The sequence below is a fragment of the Bos indicus genome, chromosome 16 (genome assembly GCF_029378745.1).
Source record: "Bos indicus isolate NIAB-ARS_2022 breed Sahiwal x Tharparkar chromosome 16, NIAB-ARS_B.indTharparkar_mat_pri_1.0, whole genome shotgun sequence".
NCBI lineage: Eukaryota > Metazoa > Chordata > Mammalia > Artiodactyla > Bovidae > Bos > Bos indicus.
This window is the reverse complement of record NC_091775.1, coordinates 73,763,520-73,778,289: the sequence shown is the minus strand read 5'-3', so window position 1 is coordinate 73,778,289 and position 14,770 is coordinate 73,763,520. Positions and strand designations below refer to the sequence as shown.

Sequence of the window (14,770 nt, the reverse complement as noted above, 5' to 3'; positions counted from 1 at the left end):
GGAACTTGTTCGCGTGTAGGGGCCTGCACACTCCCTGTGCCAACTGTGGGCAACTACAGACCTGCTTCCTTCCCGCCTCTAGTGGCCCTGGCTATCCTGCAGGGCGTGCTGGGCATCGCCCACCCCTCTGGCCCCTGGTTTCATGGCAGCAGTGGGCTGGCTCACTTCCCCTCCTCTGCAGCTCACTGTGCCTGCTTAGACAGCAGGCAGGGTAGCTGCCGTTGCTTTCCTAGAGGTGACAGGTAGCGCTTCTGCTGGTGGCGAGGCAAGCAAGAGTCAACATCATCAATCTTCTGGTTCCAGCTGGTCTGGGGTCTCTGTGCTTGCGGGCAGCACGCAGTTACCTTCTTCCACCCGGTGGGGGTTTCAGTATCTGCAAAACAGCTAGAAAGATACGGCTCAGACTATCTATAGACTTTGTGAAGAAACAGGAGGTCCTTGACTTTGCCTAGTGGGTAAACTATGATTGTTTTGCTTTGTTTGACTTTCCTTTGTTTTTTTTTTGCATTTTTCTCACGTCTTTGATTAGACTTATTCTCTGGCTAAAGCTTTCCTACATACAAGAGGCAGGTGGAGGACGTGGGATGCAGGGAGGGGTCTGTCCTGGGAAGGCCCCACAGGGTCCTGCTCCGGTTACAGTGGGAGCTAGTCCTCGTGAGCATCTTGAATCCACTCTTTAGAAATATGCTGCTTTTGGGTTTCTTGCAACAGAAAAAAATGGTGACATTTTTTTCTTCCTTAAATTTTAGAGTCATCATTCAGACATTTCAGATAATAACAAATTGTTTGCCGGGGGCACAAATAAGTAAACTCATTTTAGACTAAGAGACTTTTCCTATGAGAAGCTGAAGGAGGATCAGGCCCCACGGATTTCACTGTTGCATGCTCAGCCCCCCTGGGTGTCGCTGTTGGTATCCCTGGACAAAGGGCCCTTGTCTGCACTGACTTCCCAGCTCCCGCCACTCCCACCACTCCGTCACATTCAGCTGCTTGACTTCCTGCCCAGGCTTTAGAGTCCTGGGTGACCTCTTCGTGGATTCTTTGTGACAGGCCCCTGTGATGGGCATGGTCAGTGGGTGTCAGTGTTCAGACCGACTCTGCCTTTGGGGAAATGTGCGCAAGGCACAGAGAAAAGCTTCAAGTTCAGTCCAGCCGCTCAGTCGAGTCCGACTCTCTGTGACCCCATGGACCGCGGCATGCCAGGCCTCCCTGTCCATTGCCAACTCCCGGAGCTTGCTCAAACTCGTGTCCATCAAGTTGGTGATGCCATCCAACCGTCTCATCCTCTATTGTTCCCTTCTCCTCCTGCCCTCAATCTTTTCCAGCATCAGGGTCTTTTCCAATGAGTCGGTTCTTTGCACCAGGTGGCCAAAGTATTGGAGTTCTAGCTTTTCAATGAACCTAAAAAGTTCCAAGGTTCCAAAGTTCTATTCTGAAAGGTCTCTGTCCGGCTGGCCATCCGTCTGTCCGTTCATTTGATGCTGTTGAGCCCCTCTTAGCCTCGTATTTCTGTGTCTCATTACCCTGCATAGGGGGTGGGTAGTTTGGGGTCCTAGAATGTAGAGGGAAAGTGATGAGTCAGGGTGGGTCGCCAACAGACAAAGGAAATTGATTCCATGTGCTTGGTGAAGACCATGAAATAGACCCGGGGTCATATGTAGCAATAGGAGGTCCACTGGTGTCTGCTAAAAGTCTCATTTCAGCTAAAATAAAGGCCCACTTGGCTCTGAGTATTTCCTTTGGAGGTTATGGGAGGGGACAAGCAAATGCTATTCTGATCCAAATTCTAATAAAAAGACAGTAGTAGGTGTGAGTAGAAATGGTGAACTTTGGGAGTTTTCATGTCCTTTAAGTATCGCCAGACCTCAGCACTGCTGGCATCCACTGTTGTAGGTGGTGGTCAGGGCAGGCGCTGGGGAGCTGTTCTGTAACTTGTAGGGTGTTGAGCCGCATCCCTGGATTCTGGATGCCCAGAGTCCCTGCTGCTCCAAGTCATGACAGTTGCTAGTGGCTTCAGGCATTGCCACATGTCCCCTAAGGACAAAACTGCCTTTGTTTGCGAACAGCCAGCCGCGGTAACAGTGAAGGGCTCTGTCATGCTGATTCGGCCCTTTCTTCCCTTTTCTCCTCCTGCTTCCTCCTCTGGCTTGGGCCTCACCTCTTCCCTTTCAGGTCCGCACTCTTGCTTCACATCTGAGCTCCGGTGTCTCCTGTCCTGGAATTTTTACCTGGACCTCTAAACTGGGCTTCATGCTCATAGTTCCTGGCACTTCTCTGCCTCAGTTTGTATCACCTTCCACAAATGCTGCTTTTAATGAATGTGTTTCTGTGCACAAGCCCATACAGAGTGCTGGGGACACAGCAGTGAGCTAGACAGACAAGGCTCCGGTCCCAGGGTCTCCTACTGGGGACAGACCGACCGTAAGTAAAGAAATAACATGACAGCCACAGATTGAGCTAAATGATATGAAGGAAATGAGCAGGGTGATGTGTACTAATGCCTTGGATCGCATCTTGTGCACTATTATGATAAGTATATTTGTACAACTTTTGTCTTGTATTATCTATCCTCTGCCAGACTGTGAGTCCCACAGGGCAGGGCTGGGATTTAATTAGTCCTGTATCTTCAGTACCTGGAACAGAGTTGGTGAGTATTTTACTGAATTTAACTGAAGGAATGAGTGAGGAACACCGTGCCAGAATGCACCCTTGGAGTAAAATGCATCAGTCCTGAGGGCACCTAGACAGACGCGTAGGTAAACGCTAGGTGGGACAGTGTTGACAGTCAGAACAGGGGGGCACCCCTGCGGGCACAGGCGGCCCCCCGCCGCCCCCCGCTTCTGGGAGAGGAGGGCGACCTTCAGCTGAGTGCCTCAGAACTGGTGGGCTTGGCAAGGTCCCCAGTAGCGAAGACGTTCTTCCAGAGGAAGAACTGTGGTTGGAAAGGGGATGAGTGTGTTAGGGTGATGGTGACTCAAAGTGGAGCTTTGGGACAGTGAAATGGTGTTGGGCCTGACCACAGTCCCCCCAGTTGTTGCTTAATGGTGGAGTCTGGAGGATTGATTGTAGCCCAAACCAGGAATACCACTGGGTTTATTCCATCAGAGTAAAGCTGCTTGCTTTCGCCAAGAGGCCAGGGGCAGTGGCTGCAGCTCTCAAGGACTGTTGAGATTCCATATGCTGTGGTGTGTGCCTCCTGTTTTGTGACGTCTCTCCTTCCAGGCTTGGCAGTGCCTGCCTGCACGGGCTCCAGTGGCTTCCTGGAGCGGTCGTACGCAGGAGCCTGTGTGTGGTCAGAGAGGAGTTGAGCTCAACGCCTTTCCAGTTCTGGCCATCTGTCTTGGTGTTTGCTGGTTCCTTTCTCGCCGCCACCGCCACCCCCCCCACACCTAACATTCTTGCTCGATGGCCGAAGAATGTAAAGAAGACGTTTTAGTGGCTGTGTTTCTTGCTTGATATCTCCAGATAGTAGGCTCTGAATCAACTGATCATTCGTGAATGAAGCTCTGTGTTGGACTGTGTTGTCGTGAATTTTTTCCCCTTTATATTTATTTCTGATTCAAGATAGTTGGCATAATGGAAAGAGCACAGGTTTGGGGTTGGATGGACTTGAGTCTAAACTGCAGTTTGCTCCATTTTGGAAAATCATTTACCCCATTTGAGCCTTAGTTTTCTTTTTTGGAATATGGGCATGGGAGGTCTTGTTGTAGAGAAAGATAATGGATATAAAACACCCAGCATGGGGACTTCCCTGGTGGGCTCTAAGACTCTGCTGTCAATGTAGGGGGCCCAGGTTCAATCCCTGGTTGGGGAACTAGATTCCACATGCCACAGTGAAGATCAAATATCCTGAGTGCTACAACTAAGACCTAACAGCCAAATGAAATATATATATATATATAAACCCCATCCAGCATGTATGTGCTTGGTACAGAATGGACCCCAGTCCGTGCTGTGGTCATCATTTTGTCCTTCCATGGTTGATGACACCCTTGCTTTAGAGCTAGGATTTGTTGATTTCCCCCTCTCTGGCAAGGAGATAATGTTCTACAGAGGAACATTTCAGTCTAGAAGGAGTTGGTTGCTACTGAAAGGAGCTCTCCAAAGCCTGATATATTATGAAGAATTTTGCATGTAATCAATTACAATTCTTGCATGTAATCAATTACTTATTTCTTTCCCGAGGACACTCTTCCTGACAGTTCTGAAACTGGGGCCCTCTTGTAAGTCAGTTCTTTCAGAAGTAGAATCAGAGGAATTTTCAGTGCCTGCCAGAAGGTTAGAAATAAAAGACAAATCAGAGAAGGAAGCTTGACCACTAATGTCTTTGAATGTTAAGAGAGAAAAGGTTGTTTCTGAAGTAAAGATACAGTTTTTAGCTACTCAAGTTTTATCCATCAAAATTTTAATATTCAGTTACTTATAAATTATATTTTGATACCAAAAACAAAAAAAAACAAAAAAACCCCAGAAAGCTCTGTGCTGAATCATTTAACAAATATTCCTTGAGTGGCTACTGTGTAAGAGGCTTCCAGGCTGGGTACTGGGAGGCTGTGACCTTCCAGGCTCTGTCTCTGTCCTCACTGGGCCTTAAATTTGGGGGGCAGTGATGCTGAGGCAGTGAGGTAAGTGATGTAACCACCCGCCGGGCATGGAGAAACAGAAGCTGCCTGCCACCCAAACGCACAGGGATCAGAGGTGAGGTATTGGGGAAAGATGGGAAAGAAGGGAATAGCAGGCATACAGACTGGATTTCAGAGAGTCAATCAGCCTGGCTGGGAGGTCACGTGTGAGAGGAAGAGATGATACAAGATAGAGGCTGGAGCATAAAGGCCATCGGGTCCCACATGTGGAGTCTGGACTGTATTCAGAAGCAGAGGATGGTTACTAAAGGGGACGAGGGCATTGGTGTTTCTTCTGAGGCCTCTCTCAGGAGCCTTGTGCGTTCCCTGCCTTGCCTGTCTCTCCTGATCTATCCCACTCAGAGTTTGCATATTCCTGGAGTTAACATTCTGGAATGTAGATCTCAGGCATGTGTGCTAAGCTGCTTCAGTCATGTCTGACTCTTTACGACCCTGTGGTCTTAACCCTCCAGGCTCCTCTGTCCATGGGATTCTTCAGGCAAGAATACTGGAGTGGGTAGCCATACCTTCCTCCAGGGGGATCTTCCTGATCCAGGGATCGAACCTGCCACTCTTAAATCTCCTGTATTGGCAGGCGGGGTCTTTACCACTAGCCCCAATGTTGCTCAGAACCCACGCATGGCTCCCCATTTCTTACCATGTCAAGCCCATGCTCCAAGGCTGACATTCAGCCCCTTTCCATTTGTCCACTGGTCCGGCCTTGTTCCAGCAGCCTCAGCTCCTGTGTGGTCCCTCTGAGCTTCCAAGTAACAGGATCATCTGACATTCCCCAGGGACATCTTGATGTTCCTCCCTGTGATCTTCATGCAGACTGGTGGGCGCCTCCCTCCTGCTCGAGGAGCAGCCCTCGTGGAACCTTTCCTGATGCTGCTTCCTGGCTCATCCCCCTGCTGGCGTGGGTTTCTCCCTCCCACGAGCTCCATTCCTACAACTCCTTCCTGAGCCGGTGTTACATATTTATTTATGTGACTGCACCGGGTCTTCGTTGCGGGGCATGTGGGTCTGTAGTTGCCGCATGTGAACCCTTGCGGGATCCAGCTCCCTGGTGAGGGATTGAACGCAGGCCGCCTGCACTGGGAGTGCAGAGTCTTAGCCGCTGGACCACCAGGGAAGTCCCAGGAGTTACTTCTTTTAGACAAAAGAGGATCTTTCATCTCTGCCTGACACAGAGTAGGTATTCAGGAGTGGCTGTTGGAAGGTGGACATGTCTGGCTGGTTGGAGACTTGGTGTGAAGGAACACTGGTCCCTTGGCAATGCTTGCCAGGTTCCATGTGTCTAACATCTGGCAGGTTTAGACAATGTAGGCCTTCCCTCATTTTTCCTTAAGCTGTAGCTCCTCAAAGACAATTCTGGTGTGCTGGTTATATCTCTGCCTCCCTCCATCTGATGGGGACAGATTAATAAGTGGTTTGGCTGTGTGTGTGAATTTTCAGCCTGTCCTTAGTATCATAAAATTGGATTTTACGCAGCTTTGCCCTTTCACAGAGGGGCTACTCAGCAGAGGCAGAGTCCTGTGTCCTGTGCCAGCCCAGGAAGAGAGAGAGGGGGCTGAGGGGTCTCCAAATGGTGGGGGAAGAAGCCCATGGACTAGTGATGGGAGGAAGGGCCCCGAGCACATGTTGGGCTTGATTCCCCCTCGTCAACACAAAGAGCTCCTGCCCTTAACCTGCCAGTGCATCATTTCTTGTCTAGTCTCACCCCCACCCGCTGCTGGATGTCCTTGATGTGTCAGAGATTTGCAGCCAGGAGGGGGAAAAAGTGAGGCAGCAGCAATTTCCTGGGGAGGACAGGAAAGGGGGCTCTGCCTTGTGTACAAATAGGGTCTGCAGTGCAGACGGAGAAACATCAGGTTTGCGTATTAGCTCAGCTGCTAAGTTCCCTGCTCAGCCCTCCTCTCTTTTTTTATATCTTCTAGCTCATGGAAAATATGATTTATTTCATTCAAAGGTTCTTGAAGGAGCCAGGAGAAGATAAGGTGAAGTTAGAACCAAGGGTTTAGCCCTGCAGAACTAAAAGATCAGATGTGTGTGTGTGTGTGTGTGTGTGTGTGAGAGAGAGAGAGAGAGAGAAAGAGAGAGAGGTTCTCCATGAATTCTTAGTAACATCTTGAGGTGGTGATACAGATTTGGAGTGGTGAGAAATTTCTCAACCACAAACCAGTCAGTTTACGAGTAATTCTTTGCTAAGCAGCTGCTTTGCAGTAGGTTCTATGGGCTGAGGGAAGTGAGAAGCATGGTTCCTCTCCTCAGGAAGCTTATACTCCACCCAAGAATGCTAGGCTGCCGTGTTATTTTTGTAAGGATGATGTTCTGGTTGTTTAACCAAGGGCAGCAGCGTCAGGCAAGCTGCGGAGACGGCAGGTGCACACAGTGAGGATGACTGGCCCTATTTGTCTGTCCTGCCTGAAAATTAGCACTTGCTGTAACTTTACCACAGTGTTTCCATTTGTATGAGGGTCTCCGTTTGGTATGTTCCTGTGTGCTGAGTCGCTTCACTAGTGTCTGACCGTTTGCGACCCTGTGGACCGTAGCTCACCACCCTCCTCTGTCCATGGGATTCTCCAGGCAAGGATACTGGAGTGGGTTGCCCTTCTCCAGGGGACCTTCCTGACCTAGGGGTTGAACCTGTGTCTCTTACGTCTCCTGCATTGGCATATGGGTTCTGTACCACTGGCGCCACCTGGGAAGTGTACTGGTTGGTATAGCCAAAAGTTTCTGGGAGAATTTCTAACCTTGGAATGGCTGGGAGGGTTTCCTGGAGGAGGTGGATCTGACCTGAACCTTGAACAGAAGGATCGTGTGTGTCTCAACCCGAGTCTGTCACGTTCTTTGGTTTGACTCTTTGTAGCTCCTGGTAATTGGAGGTGGGTGAATTAAAATCTCTTCCGCTCCTACAGGCTCGCTGCCAAATGATACATCGGAAGGAAAGAGTCCAGATCTGAATTCTGCCACGTGTGCAAACATTTATTTAGTGGCAGGTAAAAAATCTGCCACTGAACCTGTTCTCTGTCTTAAGGTTCTCCAACAAGTACCTTGTAGGAAGGATTCATCTGAGCTTTGGCAGTTCTACTCTGTGGGCTGGAGCAGACACCCTGCTAGTCTGATGGAGGGACAGAACTTCAAAGTGAAGTGACAGAGAAGCACGGGAGTGTTAGGAGGAGGGTGAGCTAGTAAACTCTCACATGCAGCTTTAGATACCAGTATTGAAATTGTTTGAATTGTGGCCATGTCTGGAACTGAATTTCTGACTGGGACCATTCAGATGCTAGCTCAGACTTTGTGGAATGTGGATTCTGCATTTGGGCACTGTTAGCTTTAAGAACTGGGTGTTGTTTTTCAAATCCTAAAAGATGATGCCAAATGCCTCCTGAGAAATCTGTATACTGGTCAAGAAGCAACAGCTAGAACCTGACATGGAACAACGGACTAGTTCCAAATCGAGAAAGGAGCGTCAAGGTTATATATTGTCACCCTGCTTATTTAACTTATATGCAAAGTACATCATGAGAAATGCCAGGCTGGATGAAGCACAAGCTGGAATCAAGATTGCTGGGAGAAACATCAATAACCTCAGATATGCAGATGACACCACCCTTATGGATGAAAGCAAAGAGGAACTAAAGGGCCTCTTGATGAAAGTAAAAAGAGGAGAGTGAAAAAGCTGGCTTAAAATTCAGTATGCTAAAAACGAAGCTCATGGCATCTGGTCCCATCACTTCATGGCAAATAGATGGGGAAACAATGGAAACAGGGACAGCCTTTATTTTCTTGGGTTCCAGAATCACTGTAGATGGTGACTGCAGCCATGAAATTAAAAGATGCTTGCTCCTTGGAAGAAAAGCTATGAGCAACCTAGATAGCATATTAAAAAGCAGAGACATTACTTTGCTGACAAAGGTCCGTCTAGTCAAGGCTGTGGTTTTTCCAGTAGTCATGTATGGATGTAAGAGTTGGACTATAAAGAAAGCTGAGTGCTGAAAAACTGATGCTTTTGAACTGTGGTGTTGGAGAAGATTCTTGAGAGTCCCTTGAACTGCAAGGAGATCCAACCAGTCCATCCTAAAGGAAATCAGTCCTGAATATTCATTGGAAGGACTGATGCTAAATCTAAAGCTCCAATACTTTGGCTACTAGATGTGAACTGACTCATTGGAAAAGACCCTGATGCTGGAAAAGATTGAAGGCAGGAGGAGAAGGGGACGACAGAGGATGAGATGGTTGGATGGCACCACCGACTCGATGGATGTGAGTTTGAGTAAACTCTGGGAGTTGGTGATGGACAGGGAGGCCTGGCATGCTGCAGTCCATGGGGTCACAAAGAATCACACAACTGAGTGACTGAACTAACTCATCTTTAAGAATAGTCCCTTGGGGTAGGTGAGGTTGTTTACATAACACATCCTATGTAAGTATTCCAACAGATGGGATTCTGAGGGTAGGAGAAGCAGAGTTCAGCGTGGCTTGGAGCTGAAATCTGGGGAGAGATGTGGGGGAGTGGGGAGAAGTGGAAACACTTCTTTCTCCCAGTATATCCCCTAAAAGTGGTACCTGTCACCATTCTTAAGAAGGTTACTACCCTTTAAAATCATGACATGACAGATGATAAGTCTGTTAAAAAAGAAATTAGAACGAGCCTCAGGATAACAGTGAGATCATGGGCCTGTGGGAGATGTGAAGGGTGGCATCTCTGTGTGTGGAACTGACTGAAACTACTTTGAGGATCACAGTGGCTGCTGAAAAATTCAAGATAAGTGAGGATTATTCCATCATAATTTTGCTCCTGGGTTTCAAGAAGGCAGTTCTCCGGCTAAATTCAGTCACACGTGTAGACATTTGTTAGGCAGGCAGTGGAAACCGGTTCATACCTGTCCGTCTCATGGGCCCAATGAAGTCTTTTTAGGGGCTCCTTTTCCTTTAGGAGCCACTACCACGCATGGAGTGTTACTTCCACGGATATTTTTACTGAGTCTAAGCTCAACAGAGGATGAGATGGTTGGATGGCATCACCGACTCAATGGGCATGAGTTTGGGTAAACTCTGGGAGTTAGTGATGAACAGAGAGGCCTGGTGTGCTGCCTTCCATGGGGTTGCAAAGAGTTGGACACAACTGAGCTACTGAACTGAGCTGAAGCTCGCTTTGCTTGCAACACGACAGGCCAATAAATCAGATGAGGTGTTGAGGCAAGGAATACAACTTTATTCAGAAAGCTGGCAGACTGAGAAGAGGGCAGCCTAAGGTCTCCAAGTAACCATCTTATCAGCCGCTGGAGGAGGTGAGGAAGTACAAAGGCCATTAATCCTGTAAATCTCTCGGAATGGCCATCCTGGGGGAGGAAATGTGTTTCTTATTTCTTGCAGCCTTTCATAGGTGTAGAGAGGGCCAGGGTGTTGCCCTGAATAAAAGAAAGGCACTTTGGTTTAACATTCAGGCAGAGGGGCAAGGTCCGGAGGCACAGGCACACCATTTTGTACAGACAGGATGCTTTCAGTAAACAAAAGCAACAGGAAGTAAAGGTTAAAGTAAACACATGAAGTCAGATCTTATTCTTCCTGTAACACCGTGACATGATGGACAGAGAAACGATTTGTTTGATGTCAGGTGCCCTGAAATTCTCCAACTTGTAGATTCATACAGGGCCTTTGAAGGGGTCCTCAGGGCCATCACTGAGAGTGTGTATGTATGTGTGTGTGTGTGTATATATATATATATATATAGAATTATTTTTTAAAATTAATTTCATTTTTAATTTAAAGATAATTGCTTTATAGAATTATGTTGGTTTCTGCCAAACATCAACATGAATCAGCCATAGGTATACATATATCCCCTCCCTCTTGAAACCCCTGGTGTGGGGAGTGTATGATTTCCTCCCTCATGTCTCACTGCAGCTAAGATTTGAAATGTCGGACCAGTGTTACAGCTTGGTTACAGCTCTGTTTTATTGGAAAAAACATAGTACCCTTGAGGTGTGAGGGCAGGCCAACCTCAAAAAAGGAGAGGCTCAGTCTTGGCTCCTCTTTTCATATGTTTTGTCTCCTCCCCCGGAGCCTACCCTGTGTAAATTGGTCTGGCCAGGAGGGCTGTTTGTTTCATCTGAGGTTCTCCTGGGCCAGAATCTTCTTAGGCTTTTTTTTCTTTGTCTTTTGGCCACCGCCATTTTAAACTCCTTTTTCCTATTCTAGCCGGCCCCGCCCCGCCCCGCCAATTTTTAATTGAAAGATAATCACTTTATAGAATTGTGTTCAGTTGCTCAGTCGTGTCCGACTCTTTGTGTTGGTTTCTGCCAAGCAACAACATGAAATCAGCCATAGGTATACATATGTCCCCTATAAAACCCCCTGGGTAGAAGTTCCCTGAGTCATACAGCCAATACCCCTTGGCTGTACATTTTACATATGATAATGTAAGTTTCCATGTTAACCTCTCCATATCCCCCTGTGCTTGCACTTGACTTTGTATAGGGTAGAGAAGTTTTAGTGTGTCTGATAGGAGTCACCAATAACTGGCAAGTCCAGACTTTACCTGGTATAACTTACGTGACTTAAACCTGTGATATTTTTAGTTTTACAGATATTTTTACAGGACTTCCCTGGTGGCTCAGATGGTAAAGCATCTGCCACTGCGGGAGACCCGGGTTTGATCCCTGGGTTGGGAAGATCCTCTGGAGAAGAAAATAGCAACCCATTCCAGTACTCTGCGATTCATGGGGTCGCAGAGTTGGACACGACTGAGTGACTAAACTGAACTGAACCAGTACTCTTGCCTGGAATATCCCACGGACTGAGGAGCCTGGATCATGGGGTTGCCAAGTGTCAGACACGACTGAACGACTTTACTTCACTTCTGCCAAACAAAAAAAAACCCAACGGAGCCTTACCTAGTAAAGTTCACACTTAAAAATGATTAGTTCAGTTGCTCAGTCCTGTCCGACTTTTTGCAACCCCATGAATTGCAGCACGCCCGGCCTCCATGTCCATCACCAAACCCCGGAGTTCACTCACCGAGAAGTGCTTAGCTATTTATATACTCGGCCACCTATCCTTCTCTAGAGTATTTTTCTGGCCCGGTTAGATTGTTATTTCCTTCTTTGGGGGAATCTTTCTGCCCCTGTGCCCCGAGAATTGAACCCGGGTCTTTCCTGCATTGTAGATAGACATTTCACCGTCTGAACCACCAGAAAATCTCCAGCTACACTGACTACAATACAATATTGAAAAACCCAAATCACAATGCTGTGTTTACAAAAGTAAGTCTTTTTTTTGTACCGTCAAAGATCAGCTTTGCCGAAGCAAAGCCTCCAAAAATTAGTTTTGACAACTCAAGGTTGTTTCTCTACACGGAAATCTTTAGTAAAAGCCGAAAGATTGAAGCAATATGAAGAGAAACCAGAGAATGCTGATAGCGGGGAGCGTGCACCTCCCAGTAACTGCAACTCCTACTTCACTGATGGTGGTTCTGTATCCAAGGGTTACTTCCTGCCTAAAGTTTAAACAAGGAATTGTGTAAGCAAACTTCTCATAGTTAGAAATGTTGAGCTGAAAAAATATATTATTTTAAGCCTGAAAAGATTGTACTCTGCAGGGTACGATGGGTATGCAAATGAGAAGTCGGAGTCATCCACTTCCCTGCAGCACCTTCATCTTCATAGCTGTACCGCTGGAGCCGCCACTAGGGGGCGAAGCAGAGGTCCACGTGGCTGGGCTCTCAACCTCGTGGTGGTTCAAGCACGGAAACCGCAGATTTTCTAAATTGTGTATTGTGACTTCGAATGTGCTTCTTTTTCTTTCGCTAACCACAAGCACAGTTAAAATATAGAACCAGGAAGAACTCCCTTGTTGCCTCTTTCTAGTCATACCCATCCTGTTCTCCCTAGCCTTAACCCATGGAAGCCACTGTTTTGTTTTCCATCCCATGATTTTGTCTTTTGAGAATGTTCTATAAAGAGAATCATACGGTATGTCACCTTTTGCGACTGGCTCTCTTCCTGCCCCCCGCCCCCCTGTTTAATGTCCTTGAGATTCATACTTCTTGTGTGTCAAGAGTTTGTTGCTTTTCTTTGCAGAAAAGGGGTGGACTGCAGTTTGTTTAACCATTTGATCCTTGCAGCATATTTTGTTTGTTTCCAGCTTTTGACTATTATAAACCTGATGTGAATATTTGTGTACAGGTCTTTCTGTGGACTTAAGTTGTATTTTCTCAGGGATAAATACCCAGGTATTTGATAGCTGGATTGTATGATAAGTTTATGTTTGATTTTATAAGAAAACTGTACAAACTTTTTTCCAAATGGCTCTGCCATGTTATATTCCCACCAAAAAAATGTATGAGATACTTAGTTTCTCTGCATATTTGCCAGTACCTGGCATTATTAACAATTTAAATTTCAGTTATCCTGATAGGTATGTAGTGATATGTCGTCATGGTTTTAATTTGCATTTCCCTAATGGTTAAAAGAGGTTGAACATATTTTCATGTGCTTATTTGTCATCTCTATATCCTCTTTGGTGAAATTCTATGCATATCTTTTGCCAATTTTAACTTGGATTTGTTTGCTTTATTTTTACTGTTCAGTTCAGAGTTCTCTATGTAGTCTAAATACTAGTCCTTTGTCAGATGAATGGCTTGCAAATATAATTTCTCAGTCATTACTTTGATTTTTTTATTCTCTTAGTAGGTCTTTCACAGATGTCCAATTTATCTTTTTTTTTCTCTTGCAGACTATGCTTCTGGTGGCATGTCTAAGTGTTCTTGGCCTAGTTGTATGACCCAAAGATTTTCTCTTTTTTTCTCAAAAGTTTCCTAGTTTTGCATTTTACCTTTAAATCTCAATCTTTAAATCCTTGAAATCTGTGATCCCTCTTGGATTAATTATTATATTAATTTAGGTAGAGATTTCTGTCCAGTTGCTACTGTACCTTTTATTGAAAAGACAAATTCCTCTATTGAGTTCTTTTGGACCTGTGTCATAAATCAATTGGCCACATTTGTATGGCTGTATTTCTGGGTTCTCATTTCTGTTCCATTGATCTGTGTATCTGTCTTTATACTAACAGCACATTTCCTTAATTACTGGTAAGTCTTAAATAATATAATTTACCTTTATGCTTTTTTCTCAAAGATTTTTTTAGCTCATTTTGTTCCTTTTTGTCTTTCCAAATATGAAATAGAAGAATAAGCTTTTCTGTATCTACAAAACATCTTGCTTGGATTTTGATAGAATTCTGTTAAACTTATAGATATATTTGGAAAACTGATGTCTTCCTTATATTGAATTTTCCAATCTGTGGACACAGTATATTTGTAGATTTATTTACATCTTTTTTAGATTTACTTCATTAGTATTTTGTAGTTTTTAGCATCTAAATTCTATGCATTTTTAGGGGGTTAGATTTATACCCAAGTATTTCTATTTTTTAGTTTTTATAAATGGTTTACATTTTAAATTTCAATTTCCACATGTTCTTTGCTAGTATATAGATGTACAATTGTCTTTTATTGAGTTGGCCAAAAAGTTCGTTTTGGTTTTTTCATAAGATGTTATTAACATGTTGATCTTATATTCTATAAGATCATAACTTTATATTCTGTAAGATGGTAACTGGTCCTTAACTTTTCTGGACTCATTTAGTCCTAATTATTATTATTTTTTATTTCTTTTTGGCACACTTGTTGAGTTTTTCTAAATAAACAATCATGACATCTACAAATCAGGATATTTTCACGTCTTCCTTTTCGATCTATGTAACTCTTATTTTCTTATTGTGCTGGCTAGGACTTCCTGGACAATGTTGAAATACGAGTTATGAGAGTGTATGGCTTTGTTTTTTTCCCCAGTCTTAATCATTCAGTCTTTCCCCATTAAGTATGATGTCTCTAAAGGTTTTTTGGTAGATGTTCATCTATCAAGCTGAGGAAGTTTCCCTTTATTCCTAGTTTTCTGAGAATTTTTATGAATTAGTGTTGAATTTTGTCCAATGTTTTTTCTGCATCAATTGATATGATCATGTGATTTTTCTTCTTTAATTAAGAATATGTTAATATGTTAGATTACTTTGATTGATTTTTGAATATTGAACCAGCTTTGTATCCCTGGGATTAAACTCCACTTGGTCTTGCTGTGGGCTTT

General features: G+C 45.1%; 1 protein-coding gene and 1 non-coding gene across 7 annotated transcripts in view; one reads left to right on the top strand and one right to left on the bottom strand.

Moving 5' to 3' along the window:
- Positions 1 to 14,770, top strand: part of HHAT (hedgehog acyltransferase) — a 352,855-nt gene that overhangs the window by 33,882 nt on the left and 304,203 nt on the right. The gene's annotated exons all lie outside the window — the stretch shown is intronic.
- On the bottom strand, positions 11,921 to 12,038 carry LOC139176579 (U5 spliceosomal RNA). The gene has a single exon (XR_011561036.1). It is a non-coding gene; the product is annotated as a U5 spliceosomal RNA (small nuclear RNA).